Source organism: Drosophila sulfurigaster, unplaced genomic scaffold (assembly GCF_023558435.1).
Source record: "Drosophila sulfurigaster albostrigata strain 15112-1811.04 unplaced genomic scaffold, ASM2355843v2 contig_222_pilon, whole genome shotgun sequence".
Lineage (NCBI taxonomy): Eukaryota > Metazoa > Arthropoda > Insecta > Diptera > Drosophilidae > Drosophila > Drosophila sulfurigaster.
The window spans coordinates 62,946-82,564 of NW_026909665.1; the positions used below are offsets into that span (position 1 = coordinate 62,946).

General features: G+C 37.6%; 2 pseudogenes; both read right to left on the reverse strand.

Moving 5' to 3' along the window:
* Positions 1-9,507: 9,507 nt before the first annotated feature.
* LOC133849701 (protein argonaute-3-like) lies at positions 9,508-11,888 on the reverse strand (annotated as a pseudogene).
* Positions 11,889-12,285: 397 nt separating this feature from the next.
* Positions 12,286-16,079, reverse strand: LOC133849700 (protein argonaute-3-like; annotated as a pseudogene).
* Between the last annotated feature and the right edge of the window lie 3,540 nt (positions 16,080-19,619).

The following is a 19,619-nucleotide window of genomic DNA, read 5'->3' on the forward strand; positions in this document are numbered from 1 at the left end:
GCGCGCGCGAATAACCAAATTAATGCAAGTGCATGCGAAATTTAAACTCAATTTAACTTTGCGCTTGCGTTGCTTGTATGCTCGCACTTTAATTATGAACTTAAATCGAAAAACTTTGCATTTACAGGCACAGGCCATATTCCCAGCGAGGAGAATAGCTTTGACTCCGCGGATGAGCCGAGCACCAGACCTGCCGCCCACCCATTTCACCCATTCAAACAGACGGTCGGTCGCTCGCTTGCATTCATGGCATTCATTCAGTTGGTGCCCGTTTGCTGCGTTTATGTATGCAAATTTTCGGGTTGTTGCACTTGCGGCGCCTTAGCAGAAGGCTAATTAAATGCAAGCCCAAATTGCGTTGTGCAGCCACTGAAAACTCTGCTGGATTTCGCGCAAAATATGATACAGCTGCTTCGCTTGCTTCGGCATTTCCACATTCTTTCATTGTTGTTTTTTTTTTGTGTTCTGTTAAAGCTAATTTAAAGCGTTGCCCGTGTGCAACACTCGTGAAGCTGCAGCAAAAGTTTCCTTCACGTCGGCATGTGGCACACATCACGTGCCGAGCGCGACTGCAGAGGAGCGCTGCGCATCGCAGCGCGGTGGCAGCAGCATGGCAAAGACATTGCTGTTGAGGTCCGTGCATACCAATGCAGTTAGAAGGCAGCCTTTTGTGACGTCAGCGTGCGACTCTTGATGCTCTGTACGCCCTGAAAGTATGCTGCGAATTTTACTGCCTTTTGGGCCATCGACGTCGTCGTCGTTGTCGTCGTTGGGAGCGTCGCCGTCGCCATCGCCTTAATGCTGCTACAATGTCGCGTAGACGCTGTCGTTTTGTTATACGAGTATGCTCTTTTTTCTTTGTGCTCTAACAAATTTCCAAAATCAATATTTGCCGAAAGTGTTTTGCATACCAAATAATTTGCGAAAAACAACTTGCAAGTCGCCCACCAACCGACAACCGAGCAAAAATATTGTAGTGGCAACAGCAGCTAAGCAAATTGTCAACAAATGATTTTATTTTGTATGTTTTCTTTTTATCTTGCGGCGCTGTGGCACACACACACACTCACACACCCGAACTCACATACATGGTGACATATGTCACGAGCTGTACTGCCCTGGCCGTGGGGCTTTTGCAAACAGTTGAAAATTGAATCGCAGTTGATGTCCAACAGGAAATGAAAAACTGTGCACACCAAGTCGAAGTTACTTAGTCTCTACAGGAAGCCAAAAAACGGATCAAACTAATGTGTATTGAAAGGTCAATGACAAAAATAATCACAATAAAGAAAAAAAAAGATTTGTTTCTTTTGTGAGCAGAAACTTAATTAATTAGAAAAATCTTATACGATTTTCTTATATTTGTATTACATAATTTTTATGGCAAATGAAGCAAAGTTTTGCTATAATTTAGCAGCTTAACTCAAATCTTCTATTGACTCTGTTGTTAAATACATTTAAGTCAAACTATTGACATACACTCGATGTGTGTATAGACTCTTAATGCTGGCCTAAGTAAATAAGCATTTATAGCTTAATGCCAACAACTTGCACACTAAAAGTTTTGCGTCTACTAAGTATTTGCATAAGCCAGTCATCGAAGCAAGACCAACTCATATTTCAGCTGGACTGCTGTTGACCCACCCAGGGAAGCGCATTGATATATTACGTGCCAGTAAACCGCGCGTTGGTTATGCGCTTCCCAAAGAGGCACTCTCTGGTCAAAAATAGTACATTGTTGGCAGCACTTCCGGCAGGCAGTGCAAGTTTGACACGCGCATCAACACGCGCTTTGTCAACTCACCGACTCAGTCGACTGCAACAGGAAGCGCACACGGACACACGCTGTGTGTGGCAGACACTACGAGAGAGAAGGAGAGACTGAGAGAGAGAGAGAGGCAGCAAGCATGGCAATGACTCCGGTTTGGCCTGGTTACAATGTATAGGAAATTGGTTTCGCTTGGCTGCACTTTGCTGAAAAACCCAATACCAAGTAACACACAAGCTGGCACATACACACACACACTCACACTAACACACATCTACACATTCAAGTCAAGCAGGAAGTCTTCAGTGACCGCGTCGCACTCGATAATCGCCAATGGCGGCCAGCCGGCAGGCTTAGCACTCTCCTGTGACCTGACATTGCCTTACGTTGACGGAGCATGCCTTGCCTTGCCTTTCCTAGCCTGGGCCACATGGTCTCGTCGTTCTCGGCTGCTTGCGTTCTTTGAACCTACAATTAATTTACTTTGTTTTCCAGTTGACCAGACATTAACATTACTTGACTTCCGTGCGTGCCAGGCGCCACACACACACACATATGAGCGTTTGGCAATCGGGAACGGTTCGGCATCGGGTAGGTAAACGTTCTGCTCGATTGCTGACCTGCCATATGCCGGCATTTAGCCATTTACTTACTTTAAGCACAATAAATTATTTTAAGCTGCTAAGCTTTGTTGTTCTTATTTGCTACTCTCAACTCCTCCCACCTCGCACCTCGTATCCAACAATGACGCTCTTTTGCCGCTTCTTGCTGCCGCGCGGCTTCACATTGTTGTTTGTTGCTGTTGCCTCTCATGTGAGCGTCGGTTTTTGTGTGTTAGCAATTTCCTTAGGTTAACGGGCAAAATGTTCGGCAATTATGCCACACCTGCTCTCTATCAGACCTAGTCCAGCGCTCTTTTTGTTGCCCCTAATGACAGCTATTTGTGCAGTTTTGCGGCATTTGCGTTTATTTATTACACTTTACTGTGCAGTGTAATTTGTTTATTTGTTGCTTCATAAAATTCAACCAACGCTTCCTCAACATGCAATCGCCATTTAGTCCATAAATAGAAGTATACAAAAAAATACGTACATTATAATTTAATCTTTAATTAGAGGACGTTGCATTAAGTATGGAATCAATCAATCGAACTCACAAAGTTGAAGCTACGATGGCTATCATTTAATCTGATCATTATTTTTTTTTTTTTAAGTCAACGAAGACCCCTTGCAAATATTTTGCTACTGTTTAATGCAGAGCTTGCAGTGCATTTGCATACATTGGATTTAAATATTCATTTGCTGCAAGCTGTCGCACCGCACACAGTCAGCAAATAGTATAAACCCCGCCGCTTCATACGCAATATCCAGATGACCGACAAACAAAGGATGGCGAAACGGGACCATCAAGTGATTGTGGGTCACAGTACTCAATTTTCAGTTTGGTTTAACTTCAAACGAGATGCAATGACAGCAAAATTGAATTTGTGGCATGGCAAATTGATCTGGAGCGACTTTGGCGCACTAATTGAAAGGATTAACGCGAGCTGTGCATAAGCTCAATAATGTCCAAGATGCATTCGTGCAGCAATAACAATTTAGCCAACTATGTATATTGTGACAACTAAGCTAGTGACTAAAAAGGCTTTATTATTCGAAAATACATAATATAAAATAAAATGAAAATAAATTAAAGTAAAATAAATATACTTTGAATCCGTAAAACTTGTTAACAATAAATAAAATTAAGAGTTTATTCTTAGTACTTGTGATGAAATAATTCATTTTAAAATATTGTTCAATTGTGGTGCAAGTTTTGTCAAATGTTGCACTACATTTTAAGCAATTTTCTCAGCAGCACTAATGCCAAATATGTCAAAGAAAATTTCCACTAATTTTGCAATAAATATATATTTGAAATTAGTTAAATTAAAATATTATTTATCTGTTTGATTGTCTGCTGACAATTGATGCTCAACGAGGGGCATAACATCGATCTACTTATATGAGAGAGAATACATAATTGCAATCATCAAGTGCCACATATTAGTTTAAAACATTTGCTAATTCCATAATTTAAGCATATTAGCTGTGCATTTTATTCTCGTTTTTGGAAAATTTTAGTTTAAAGCACATTATTTATATACTCGCATTTTAATTGATTTTAATTGCCTTGGTGTTTGTGTTTTTGCTTCTTATCCTTATTATTTTGTATGCTTCATGTTGTTTATGGCCATTTTGCCAGATCAAAATAAAATAATTTCTGTTCATTAATTAATGATATAAAATGCTGAACTAAATTGTAAGGTCGTCCAGTTGCACAGACGCCTCATTGTTTAGTCATCAAGTTCTGAATAATTAACTGCTTTGCCTATTCAATGCAACATCGCTCAGAGAGAAATGCAAAAACGTATTGTCAAAGATATCCTATAATATAAAACACTAAGCATACATGCCTTAGTGAACATATTTGAAGCAGATGAATAATTATTTAGAAAGATTTCTGAAGTTCTCAAAATAATTTACAGGGTATATACTATAGTTTCATTCAAAATTGAAAACAAATGCACAACTTTTATATGCGAGCAAATTGAAATAGAAAATAATTAGGCAGAATAACTTTAATTATGCACAGATTTAATGCTGCACTTTCAAAAGGCATGTTGAATTTCAGCACACACATACAAAGAGTTATAGCACAATTATACAATAGGTGCATGCTTGCATTAATATAACTTTGAAATTTGAGTTTGTGTTGCAGCTAGGATACGATTTAATTAAGCAATGTTATTCTGAGAAATATATACATTTGTGTAGCGTGAAATTTCTAATGTTGCAGACATTCTTTGGCATAAAGTAAACTCATAAAGTATTGTAAGCATGCCAATTAGTTTTATTAATTAAATTAATTGCTTTCATTACATAATTATATTTCACGCTGTGGCAGAGAATATAAATTTTGCAAAATACAAATTTACACAAAATCAAAATTAACTAATAATTTTAATTAAATTTTCGGTCATCTTAAATTCTTTTACAGCGAATTAATGCAATATTTTACTTGATAATTTCGTATGATTTACTCCAAGCTCGTGAGTAATAAATATTATTTAAGAGTACATTAAGTCCATTGGATTATTCTGTCACTCCAACATTCGCATTTGGGGGTTGTGGACATACAATCAATTAGAGTGCTTGGCCATTTCTACTTTTGTCTCATCCCCACCCAGGCAGCCACTCCAACCATCAAGCATGGCCACATTCTTAGACACAGTTTCCTCAACTTCTTGAGGCATATCTATGGCATGGCATCGTTGGTATCCTTGGACATGGATGGCAAACATTCCAGAAAGCAACTAACCTATGGCATTCGCCCTCACAACTAATAATTATACCCACATGCCATTGTCACGCCCAAAACTAAACGAATTTGCGATTGCAACTGGTCACTGCTGGATACCTTGATGGTTCAAGACCAACAATCTCTTTTCACATTCCAACCACACACATATTCATATATGTATATATATATATATACATATAGATGGAGTTTGCCACTCTGTGGCCGTCTAATTGATGTAACAAGTGTTTGGGCCATGTACTGCTGGAATTTATAAGTGGCAAAGTAGTCAGCAGAGACAGCACACAGTCAACAGACCAAGTCGAAGATGCTTGTCGATAGTTGGCCTAGGGTCAAGCTCGGCGACAGTATTACTCACTCCCCATTCCCACTAGCCCAACAGATTTGCACTCAATACAAAGCGACACGTACATACACCAGGCTAGCTGGTGGATTGTGTGGCGTTGAGCTGATCCAAGGCAAGCCAAGTGCTGATGGCCCAGACAACTGCGACTGCGGGCTGTTGCTTGTAATAAATTTGCTTCAAACATGCAATGCCCGTGGGACAAATGCCGACAACTTCAACCCCGCAACACTCTTCTTCACTCCCACACTTCCGTGTCTCATCCTTGTACTGTCTCTCTCTCCTACAGACAGAGTTTCCAACTCACTGGCTAGCTAGTTGTCTGGCTTTTGTTCTATCCCAGCGCTGATGATGTCGGTTTGCCGTGCAAAGCCACAAATTGCCACTTGGCTGCCCGCTCGTGCCAATCTGTCGCTGTGTCGGTTGCTATTGCTATTTCTTCTCTTTATGCTCTTGTTGTTCTAGTTGCTGTTGCTCGTGTTGATGTTGCTGTTGTTTTGTTTGAATAAATCTAAAGAAATAGCATTTAATGTCTATTTGCAGCAGATTAAGATAAAAGCATTGCATGGCGCCACCAGACGACGATGGTCAATCTCCTGGGAATGCGATTGGGACTGAGACGGCCACTCGACCAAAGAACACTGAGAAGTGAGAGAAGTGAGTGTGAGACTGCAAGCAGGCAGGCTGGCAGGACCTGCAACAGCTTGACCAGTCGTGCGGCTTATCGATTTTGGGCTGTAGGAGGATGCATTGTCGTTCTCTCGTTGTCTTTCAGCTGGCACGCTCCTAAGTGCCACAAACAAGTGAGACAATCAACACTTGATAGAACAAACACTTCTAAATTAATTAAATTGCAAATATTCTTGAAGCAAGTGCAGCAGTAGCAGCAGCAGCTTGGCTAAGCTCAGCTCAACCTCCTACACTCTTCACTTTAGACTCACACATACATAAATTCATACTGTAGATATTCTCGTAGATAGTTGTCAACGCTCTCGTCAATAGTACAGACGCTGCTCAAAGATAATCCAGGCCATCAATAATGCAAACAGATCTCGGTGCTACGGTGCTTCAACTCATCCCCGCCCCCATCTCCTCTCTCATTTTTCACCACTCTTCGTTATGTACGTATGCATAGTCTGGTCTCTATGCAGTTTTGCTTTTGTGTTTCTCGGAATTTTCCATAGTTTTACTGGCGGCCATTTACCAAAGACAAAAACAGATTTCTCAAATTGAGTTCGGTTTGGCTTAAACTTGAAAATTAAATGAAATACTGCGATGAAATGCATTGGAAATGGCATTAAGAGGCTCCAATGACAATGCAAATATAATCAAAAGAATATATAAAATTGTTGTCATCTGCCCATGTTGATTTTACCTGCGCAGTTCTATTGTCATCAATCAGACTAGGCATTTAAAATATGCATATTGGGATATGTATATTTGCCGAGAGGGCGTGCCCTTTATACTATTGCTATACATTTTGATATATGTACTTAACTTTGCATGCATAAATTATAGTTACATGTTAATTTTTCAACTGCTTAATGAGCGGAAGTGGTCATCATCATTATACGAGTGTGTTTCAAGTTGTATATGTCCCGTTAATTAATTGCATCAGATGGAATATGGGATATGGAAAATGGGACATGGGAAATAGGAAGTGGGGATATGTTGGCTTGGGGGCGTGGCTCCGTCAGGTGTTCCGCTTGTAGTGCATTATTAATTACAATTAGCCACGGTAAGAGCGGGGAAGGAGGGTGTTAATTTGTAAAAGTGTAACTGTAATTTGCGTTGAAATGTTCAACGCGAACATTTAATTTATGGGCCAGCTGTTAAGTGTTACACTTTGTATGACAAATGGCCACAAAGTTGCATATGCTGCTTTGATTTTTATGCAAAGCAATTAAAACAATATTCTCATAGATGCTTGCCACGTGGCTCATATCAATAAAAATGAGTGCGACAAAGTTGCAAACTCTGCTACAATTCATACACTCTTGAAGTAGAATTTAATTAAATGACAAGAGCAGTGAATTGTTGTATATGATACAAAAATATACAACAATTAGATAGAAAGCTATAGTTAAGTCTGCTCGACTGTGAGATACCCGCTTACTCATTTTATTAAAAGCAAGGAGTCCGGTATAATTCCTATAATATACCAAATTAATATACAGAAAATAAATATGGTCGGTAGCCATATTAAGTATAATAATATACTATTAATTACAAAGCTATAGCCGAGTGGGCTCGACTGTGAGTTACTCGCTTATTCCAAGAATATACCGAATCAATATACCAAAAACTTGAAATAATGTTGCTGCAGCCAATTTTAGTATAAAAATATACTATTTTATTTCTACACTTTTACACCCCTTCTGCCTGTTATATTGATTTTGATTTCGTGTAATCACAAAGTTATAATTACATTCTATCCTTGGAATAGGTTTAAAAATAAATGTTATATACAGATTATAAATGTTCAATAAAAGTAAATACATTTGATTGCTACTATTTGAATTTTTAAGATTATCCATCTTTATGATAGACGCGCATGGCTATAGAGTCTCGACTTTTGACGCTAATCAAGAATATATGTATATATTTACTTTCTGCCTCTTAGATCCATATACTTTCAACAGTTATTATATTAATAATATCCTTTTACGCTATGGTTAGCGAGTATGCAAAATACAGTTTCATTTTTAAAATAAAACAAGTAAGAAAGCTACAGTTGAATGTGCTCGACTGTACGATACCCGCCACCTATTTCCAATAAAAGCACAATATTGCGGTATTGTTCTTAAAATATACCCAAATAGTAGTCCATAAAAATACTATAAGTGAGTATTCCAAATGGTATGGTACAAAACTATTTCTTTAATAACTTTGGCAATATTTATCTGATCGCAAGCAAACTGTGAGGAATAACAAACCCTGTAGTTATTATTGAATATACTAAAATTCGCGACTCTACCTTTATCGCTTGTTATTCGAGTTTTGTCAATTTGTGAAAGCGGAAGTGGGCGCAGCAAAAATTCGAAACAAACTTGATCTGCCTGCAAACATAAAAAGTGATGTCGAAAATTTATGGCTTTATCTCTTATAGTCTCTGAGATGTAAGTGTTCATACGGAGAGACGGACACAGTTATATCGTCTCGGCTGTTGACGCTGATCAATAATATATTATATAATATATAGGGTCAGAGATGCCTCATTATGCATGTTACTTACATTTCCTGCCGGCACAAAGTTATAATATATGTACTTTTACGCTACGAGTAGCGGGTATAAAAAGAAATTTTAAATACAAAAGTCTATTTTACCTGAAAAATTAATCATAGCTAACAGATTGAGAAAGAAAATTTAAATAAAATACAAAACGTACACAAGCTTTGTATTAATTACTCATTAATTTGAACAGATGACCATGTAAAATGTTTATATGTATGATTCGTATGAATTGCTCATTAATTGAAAGAGATTGTGATGTAAATGTAAAATGCGTTGGTGGACATTAATGTATAAGTTGTTCAATCTAAAGAGTTTTATTTATCAAATCCTATGTATGTAGATAATTTAAAAATCTTTTCAATTAATTTGCGGCAACATCTAACTATCTTGACCGATAGTTGCATTGTGAAATATCCCATTTAATGTCTCAAAATATACTAGTCCTATTTCAAACAGCTTCGTTATATTATTTTCGATAGCTGCATATCAAGAATCGATATCGTTACCTGCTGTCCGATTACGATAAGACGACAGTTGGAAAATATCTGTATTTATCTGGTGTGAAAATACGTAAGCACTTATATTATATTTTCAATTAAAATACTTAATATTTTATCTTGGTGTGTGAATAAAAATTTGATTTCTGCTCTAATTAGCGGTTTGCTCAGTAAACACAACTTTTGTTTCTTAAAGAAAGTAGATTAGAAAAATTAAAATGAAAATGAAAAATTACATATGTAATTCATCTGCGCTTTGTGCTTTAATACACATTTGCACTAAACAAAATGAAAAGAGAATATGTTACTTGTGTATCTTAGTTTAGTGATTAGATGATAGATTATATGGTTGTGATAAACGTTTAGTGATTAAATGATAGATTATATGGTTACAATAAACAAGTTTAAACTGAATTCTTATAAATAAAATAATTTCTCTGCAAGAGTAGCCGATGTATTACGCTGAACGCTTTGGCCAATCAAGAAAGCCATCTTATGAGCGTACTGAAAAACGAAAAACAAATTAATAAGTTTAACAATGAAATATCGGAAGCTTTCATGACTTGCCATGCAGCACGCTGGAATGCGAACAGTTCCAGGCCAATTATAATATAAAAGCATAGCTTGTAGCTCAGTTTTTGTATTATATCTGGTCCGTAATTTGAGTCGTCTCGTAGCACAACGAAATGAGTTGGGCTTACAGTTCCTTGTCGGACCGATTGGGAAACCAAGAAGAAATCATACATTTGAGCTCGTGTTATGCCCTTGTCAACTACGGTTCCCGGCGATGGATTTGTGTAATTGTTGTTACTTCCTGAAAATAGTCAGAATGAAAGGCTTCGAAATTTTGTGTTAACTTACGTTATTCAATTATTACCGTAAAGAATCGCGTATTTATACGCTTCTGGACAACTATAAACGTTATTTTTATATTTTTGCCACTAATAGCCTCGAATTGGGGAATCTCAAACATGGAGCATAGATTTAGTTGACCATCCCCAACGCCATCTCTGAAAGATGTGAAGGATAATAATAATAAGTAACTTCTGAATTTTATCTCATATTTCGTGTAGAAAACTTTGGAGAATAAGATATTTTGATGCTTCTACCCTAATACCTATAAATTATAACACTGTCCGGAAGGTAACCATTGCGCCGCTTATAGCTCTTCAGAGCACACTCAAAAGCCGAAGTTAGACCATTAACCAACTCTTCTCGTTTGGTTTGCACAACCGCCTTGCTATACCACTGCGTATAGGTTGCGTTTAACGAAGCGACAAATGCTAATATATTTGTAGAATATTAATAAATATGTATAAACTAATTATTTAACTATACTTACCCGCTACAGAGCTGTTCTTTTGGCTGGGATCATGATACGAATCGATGCCACAAATCATTACTTTTTGAATGGAATTTTCACAGACCACAAGGAACCGCCCAATTTGCAGTTCATTTGTAATATAATCTTTTGGACTATTGAGCGATTCTTGCCATCATTCAACAATGTTCTGGCGTTGATTATCTATAATTAAACATTGTAATTACTAATAAGAAGCACACAGGATGTGTGCTATTTTACCTGTGAGGCGACAGGTAATTCAGCACAACAAATCTTTTAATCGCCGAGTATCTGTCGTCTCTGCTGGTGGGACAAATACAAACAACTATTTGAGTTTCACTGACGATGTTGCGACGTAGAGCATCCACATAAGAGTCTATGCGATCTTGATCCAATGTCAATTTCTTTGGTTTATTTATGCGCATACCAAATGCGGCACAACATGTCTCCATATGTTTCATGAATGAATTGCAAGCACTCAAATCGTTTTTGTGATATATCAAAAGCCAATTATCTATGTGAACAACATCGAGTAATTCACTGTTGGTTGCATCTCGCAAAAATCTGCATTTTGACCGGCGGATACGGTCTTATTCGCAAAATATATTTGCTCGTCAAGTAGTTTGCGTCCAACGACGCTGACATTGTTATAGGCTAGCGTCAATCCCCAATTGGCAAGAATCTGCTTTGCCTCGACATTTTTATTCACATTTTCACGTACTTCTCTAAAGCGCAGCAAAAATTCGAAACAAACTTGATCTGCCTGCAAACATAAAAAGTGATGTCGAAAATTTATGGCTTTATCTCTTATAGTCTCTGAGATGTAAGTGTTCATACGGAGAGACGGACACAGTTATATCGTCTCGGCTGTTGACGCTGATCAATAATATATTATATAATATATAGGGTCAGAGATGCCTCATTATGCATGTTACTTACATTTCCTGCCGGCACAAAGTTATAATATATGTACTTTTACGCTACGAGTAGCGGGTATAAAAAGAAATTTTAAATACAAAAGTCTATTTTACCTGAAAAATTAATCATAGCTAACAGATTGAGAAAGAAAATTTAAATAAAATACAAAACGTACACAAGCTTTGTATTAATTACTCATTAATTTGAACAGATGACCATGTAAAATGTTTATATGTATGATTCGTATGAATTGCTCATTAATTGAAAGAGATTGTGATGTAAATGTAAAATGCGTTGGTGGACATTAATGTATAAGTTGTTCAATCTAAAGAGTTTTATTTATCAAATCCTATGTATGTAGATAATTTAAAAATCTTTTCAATTAATTTGCGGCAACATCTAACTATCTTGACCGATAGTTGCATTGTGAAATATCCCATTTAATGTCTCAAAATATACTAGTCCTATTTCAAACAGCTTCGTTATATTATTTTCGATAGCTGCATATCAAGAATCGATATCGTTACCTGCTGTCCGATTACGATAAGACGACAGTTGGAAAATATCTGTATTTATCTGGTGTGAAAATACGTAAGCACTTATATTATATTTTCAATTAAAATACTTAATATTTTATCTTGGTGTGTGAATAAAAATTTGATTTCTGCTCTAATTAGCGGTTTGCTCAGTAAACACAACTTTTGTTTCTTAAAGAAAGTAGATTAGAAAAATTAAAATGAAAATGAAAAATTACATATGTAATTCATCTGCGCTTTGTGCTTTAATACACATTTGCACTAAACAAAATGAAAAGAGAATATGTTACTTGTGTATCTTAGTTTAGTGATTAGATGATAGATTATATGGTTGTGATAAACGTTTAGTGATTAAATGATAGATTATATGGTTACAATAAACAAGTTTAAACTGAATTCTTATAAATAAAATAATTTCTCTGCAAGAGTAGCCGATGTATTACGCTGAACGCTTTGGCCAATCAAGAAAGCCATCTTATGAGCGTACTGAAAAACGAAAAACAAATTAATAAGTTTAACAATGAAATATCGGAAACTTTCATGACTTGCCATGCAGCACGCTGGAATGCGAACAGTTCCAGGCCAATTATAATATAAAAGCATAGCTTGTAGCTCAGTTTTTGTATTATATCTGGTCCGTAATTTGAGTCGTCTCGTAGCACAACGAAATGAGTTGGGCTTACAGTTCCTTGTCGGACCGATTGGGAAACCAAGAAGAAATCATACATTTGAGCTCGTGTTATGCCCTTGTCAACTACGGTTCCCGGCGATGGATTTGTGTAATTGTTGTTACTTCCCTGAAAATAGTCAGAATGAAAGGCTTCGAAATTTTATGTTAACTTACGTTATTCAATTATTACCGTAAAGAATCGCGTATTTATACGCTTCTGGACAACTATAAACGTTATTTTTATATTTTTGCCACTAATAGCCTCGAATTGGGGAATCTCAAACATGGAGCATAGATTTAGTTGACCATCCCCAACGCCATCTCTGAAAGATGTGAAGGATAATAATAATAAGTAACTTCTGAATTTTATCTCATATTTCGTGTAGAAAACTTTGGAGAATAAGATATTTTGATGCTTCTACCCTAATACCTATAAATTATAACACTGTCCGGAAGGTAACCATTGCGCCGCTTATAGCTCTTCAGAGCACACTCAAAAGCCGAAGTTAGACCATTAACCAACTCTTCTCGTTTGGTTTGCACAACCGCCTTGCTATACCACTGCGTATAGGTTGCGTTTAACGAAGCGACAAATGCTAATATATTTGTAGAATATTAATAAATATGTATAAACTAATTATTTAACTATACTTACCCGCTACAGAGCTGTTCTTTTGGCTGGGATCATGATACGAATCGATGCCACAAATCATTACTTTTTGAATGGAATTTTCACAGACCACAAGGAACCGCCCAATTTGCAGTTCATTTGTAATATAATCTTTTGGACTATTGAGCGATTCTTGCCATCATTCAACAATGTTCTGGCGTTGATTATCTATAATTAAACATTGTAATTACTAATAAGAAGCACACAGGATGTGTGCTATTTTACCTGTGAGGCGACAGGTAATTCAGCACAACAAATCTTTTAATCGCCGAGTATCTGTCGTCTCTGCTGGTGGGACAAATACAAACAACTATTTGAGTTTCACTGACGATGTTGCGACGTAGAGCATCCACATAAGAGTCTATGCGATCCTGATCCAATGTCAATTTCTTTGGTTTATTTATGCGCATACCAAATGCGGCACAACATGTCTCCATATGTTTCATGAATGAATTGCAAGCACTCAAATCGTTTTTGTGATATATCAAAAGCCAATTATCTATGTGAACAACATCGAGTAATTCACTGTTGGTTGCATCTCGCAAAAAATCTGCATTTTGACCGGCGGATACGGTCTTATTCGCAAAATATATTTGCTCGTCAAGTAGTTTGCGTCCAACGACGCTGACATTGTTATAGGCTAGCGTCAATCCCCAATTGGCAAGAATCTGCTTTGCCTCGACATTTTTATTCACATTTTTCACGTACTTCTCTAAAGCCAAGATCCGTTGATTTGGCGTAACTCGCGTAACTGCTGCAATGTCTCGCAAAAGTTTTTATCAGCACGCATATTATCATGGATGCCAGTCAAATAGCATAGTTCGGGTATTAAAGAATAACGTATTTCATCTTCATCTTTGCTCGCATTTTTTCATACTTCTGTTGTTTTTCGCTTATCAATAACGGCTGTTTGATGTCTTTGATATTAATATTGTGATGTGTCTTGTAATATTCGATATAACTGCAAGATCCGTTGCGTGTTTCAAACATCGATTGTGGATTTTCAGTAAAGCAAATATCATCAATTCTATATGTACGATTATTATATCTGGTAATAATAATGCTACCCAATAAATACATTTTCGCATGCTCCTGAAAGCAACTCTTATTTTGCAGATAGATGTCAACGAGCTCTTCCAACACGGTCCTTTGGCATAGCAATCGGTGCGATACATCACAGCAAAGCATCAAACCGCCATCGTATTCGTCGACAGCTGTCACATATCCAGGCCATACTTCTAATTTTGCAATAGGTATTATTTTTGGTTGTGTGGGATCAAAGTTTTTGCGATCGAATTTCACATACTTGAGCGTACGCATAATGCGATCAAATAGAATGTTGTAAAGTTGAATGCAGTCCTTGAGGGACTCTTTCTTCTTGAATAGCAAACGTATTTCGATTTCACCATTTTCCGCAGTTTTGTAACAAACGTTGTCAATTCTTCTTTGAGCAAAATTGGTAAATATAATATGGAACCATCAAAGGTCTTTGTGCCGCCAAATTTATCCTTATGCTCGTTTAAGTATTTGATCCTTAAGTGGATTGAATCGACATTGGGACTAAAACGCACTTCGTACAAATAGACTCCCTTGCTGGGATCAGAGTTAAGGCAAATGTAATTGGTTGACACATTAATCTGGTTGCCTGTGAAAAGCAGAAGTATAATGTTAACTAACGCGAATAAAGATTAAAATAAAAAGGTCATCTTAACGGTAAAGAAGAATTGTTAATTCATTAATAATTAGTTTGCTAAGAGTACGCATAAATATAAAAACTAAAATTAATTTAAATGTATTTTTATACCCGCTACCCATAGGGTAGAAGGGTATTATAACTTTGTGCCGGCAGAAAATGTATGTAACAGGTAGAAGGAGGCATCTCCGACCCTATAAAGTATATATATTCTTGATCAGCGTCAACAGCCGAGACGATCATGTCCGGCTGTGTGTCTGTCCGTCTGTCCGTATGAACACCTATGACACCTAGAGACTATAAGAGATAGAGCTATAATTTTTTCGACAGCATTTGTTATGCTTGCACGCAGATCAAGTTTGTTTCAAATTTTGCCACGCCTCCTTCCGCCCCCGCAAATCAAAAATCGAATAGCAAGCGTTATTTTTGGTATATACAATAACAACTATAGTAGTTGTGATTCCTGAAAATTTGATTGCGATCAGATAAAAATTGTGGAAGGTATTAAATAAATACTTTTGTGTGGGCATTATTATATAATAAAATGAATTATGAATTGAATATAATTTTTGTAATAACATTGCTAAAAAATTGCAAATAAAAAGTTATACCTTTTACGCCATAAATTTGATTTGGTAAAAATAATCCCGGCTTGGTAATGCAAGTCTTAGCATCGGCCACTAAGTTTTGATTGTGATCTGAACCTGCTTTTCCACAGACACTTCGAATTTGCTTGAAGTCGCACCCATGTCAATTCCTTAGAGGATCCTGTGGTATTTATGCTCTCCACAGGCTGAATTCCACCGGCCATAATTGTTTGCAAAAAATGGCCACGACCGCGCCCACGTCCAACTGAGATGTTGACATTTTGAAAAGATGTTGCTAATTCGCTGGCGACATTGTCCCTGGCAACACGCCGATACTCGCCGCTTGATAGCGATTGATTAGCATCCAAGCCGCTATCCTTAATTTGATCGCCAATACTAGCCGAAATTTCGGAAGGCTCATCTTTTTTTTAAAAGCCAATAAGTTGCCACGACCAGACATTTTCTATACATGCAAAACAAAACAAATATATGAATTACTTCGACTATTGTCAATAAGAATAACTTACGGACACACACTATCTTCACTTTTGTGTTTTCTCACTCTATTTTGCTTTTGACAAATTATATAAACACAATTATATGCACACATGTAAAATTCCTCTACAAATTATACAGTTAGTTTTCCTTCGATTTACAAAATGGCGGCAAGCCACGATTTTTGCGTAGTGAGAATGAGAAAATGCAATTACAATTTTACCAAAAGCACATGTGCGTGTTTTCATGAACAAACTGGTAATTGAATAATAAACTTAGATTTACCTACATATTTTGCTACATGTAAATATTACTATACAAAATTTTTTCTTACCGTACGAAATAAGTGTGATGTAATCTGATTTAATAGTACTTTTGCTGTATTTTTTTACAAATCGTAATAAAAATTATTCTCGTAAATTAATCTCGTAAATTATGCTCGAGCAACAAATCGGAACTGCTTGGTTTCTGAAATGAAAGCGTCAAACTGTTTTATTTGTTACAGTGTGACCACCATCAATATTTTTGAAACATACATTTTACACCGATTATATATACCAAAACACAGAAACATTATTTCCAAAAAGGAAAAAATTTTTGTGTTTGGCGACAACACTTTTCACACTATTCCAGTACCAGTGCCACAGAATCTCCGTTAAAATGTAGAAAATCTCAAGTAACATTATTTATTTTGATACAATTAGGATATTGTTCTTTTTCTTAAAACAAAATGAATATATCTTCATGATTATATAATAATTTGAAATATATTGCTCACTAATTATGAAAACCTTATAAAATTTGTAAAGCGCGCAGTACAATTTTGAATAAACATTTACACGCCATCTTGTAATAGGCCGCTTGTCGTAGCTGAAATCGACTAAGCCTAAAAGTATGCAACATTTTTTTCTTCTTTTCTGCACACATACATATTTCTATCTATTATTTATTATATTATTTATTTATATGTGTATTGTCATAGTTAATTTATATTATTTAATTTGTTTAGTTGTAGAAAATTATTTTTGTAGTCTGAGAAAATGGTACTAAATGTTTTGTCATGTTTTGTTCTGAGAAGCAAAGCTTTATTTAGCAATGAGTCTGAAAGTTTGGCGTCTTCATAGGTGTGAGAGATTTGATGAAAACACCGTTGTATTTTAACTTAACTTATGTGTATGACTGGTGAAATTGAAAGCACAAATTCAAGTGGCTTCGCCATGAAGTTAGCTGCGATAGATTTATGGGTTGCCCAACTAATCCTTTTGTGTTGGCAGCTGATCGTTTGGTGTTGCCAGCATATGGGCAATAGGTGGATGACAGAGTTGCCACAGTACTCCCCTCTAGACACGTCTTTCAATAAGTTTTTGTGCACAAAACCTCGATCTGAAAGCTTGTCGATCACTTGGTATGGCCCAGAGTATGGTGGTTGCAGCGGTTGCTTCACGGCATCGGTTCTCACAAACACATGGGAACATTCGTGGATGTGCTAATGAATGGATAGTTTTGGCTTGCTGTGGTGTGCTGCCGAGATGGGCCTTAGCGCTTGCATGCTGGATTGACGTACGGAGCCGGTCGAAAATCGGAGTACGCAAGAACTTCTTTGGTCAGCTCTACAGGTTGCAGTTGCAGCGAAGTTGTTCCATTTAGAAGTGCAGATAACTCGCCGTCAGATGCTTGCGCCTCTTGAATGCTTTTGGTGTCGAGTGATGACGGCATGGATATTGCATTTAAACGCGATAATGCATCTGCAACCACGTTTTCGTCGCCACTCAAATGACAAATTGAGGTTGAGAATTGGGAAATGAAACTGAGATGTCGCAATTGGCGAGGTGACGCCTTCTCCGGTCGCTGTGAAAATGCATAAATTAGGGGCTTATGATCAGTTTTGATCACAAACACTCTTGCTTCCAACACATGCTTGAAATGTTTTATCGCCTCGTAGATTGCCAACAATTCGCGGTCGTAGGTGCTGTAGTTGCGTTCTGTACTGTTGAGCTTTTGGAATAAAATCCAAGAGGTTGCCAACCATGTTCAGAGCTCTGCTCCAAAACAGCTCCAATTGCTGTGTCCGACGCGTCACACACCAGGCAGAGATCAGCGCGTGGATTGGGGTAGACGAACGTGGTTGCGTTTGCCAAGCTTCTTTTGCATTCCAGAAAAGTGTTTATAGTTTCAGGATTCCACTCAATGGGACGCCTGTCATTCTTTTCATGTTGCGTGTTAAGTCGTTGAGAGGAGCTTGTATTCCCGAGGCGTGAGGGATGCAGCGTCGATAATAATTCAAAATTCCAGGAATCGGCCCAATTCACAGATTGTTTGTGGCTGTGGGAAGTTCAACATCGCGCTTATTCGGTCCTGTGGTGGTTTTATGCCTTTGCTGCTAACCACATAGCCAAGGAACTGTACCTCTGTCTGGGCAAAATTGCGTTTGTCTCGGTTGATGACCAATCCATGTGTCTTAAGAATGTTAAGAACATTTTGCACGTGTTGCTTATGCTGTTCTTCCGAGCTCGACATGATGAGAATGTCATCAACATAACAAAACACGTAGTCAATTTCACGGAAGATCTGGTCAATGAACCGCTGGAAGGTTTGCTTTGCATTTTTAGTCCAAATGGCATAAAACAAATTCAATCAAGCCAAATGGAGTGCAAATAACCGTCTTTCTATGTCCTCCTGCGCCATTGGAATTTGGTAGTAAGCCTTTTCGAGATCAAGCGTTGTGAAAATTTTCTTATTGTGAAGGCGATCAGCAAAATTCTGAATGTGTGGAATCGGATAACGGTCTGGAACCGTAATTCCATTCAGCTTGCGGTAATCGCCACAGGCGCGCCAAGATCCATCCTTTTAGCCAGCATGTGCAAGGGACTGGCCCATGGGCTTTTGGAGTAACGGCAAATTCCCTTATCAATGAGCGTATTGACTTGCGATTTGGCTGAAGCAAGTTTCTCGCCAGATAATCGTCTAGGTCGCTCAGCTACAGGTGCGCCGCTTGTTTTAATGAAGTGACAAACGTTGTGTGCATGGACTCGCTCGAGAGAAACCATTTTGTCGATCTTTTGCACATCAGCTGACAAATTCGGTGACTTGAGTTCCAGAGATTTTTGTAAGTCGTGTGACGGGTCAGTGGTGCCATGGTGAGTTGACTTTGAGTTGTCAAGCAATCGTTGTTCACTGACGTCGACGAGGAGATGATGTGCGGCAAGGAAGTCTGCGCCGATTATAGGTGTTTGTACATCAGCGATGATGAATGGCCATGTGAACGAGCGATGTAGGGCCAGGTCGAGCTGAAGAGTACAATTTCCGTAGGTTTTGATTGTAGATTGATTGGCGGCATACAGATAAAGTCTGCCGTTGATGCGTGTGTGCGGTGCCATGCTGCGTGGGATCACTGACACCACTGATCCGGAATCAATGAGGAATGATTGGTTTGACAAGCGATCTTTGATGTGTAGACGCCGGTCCAGGCCAATTTGTTGAATGTCGTTTGGAGTTTTGTGGCTGC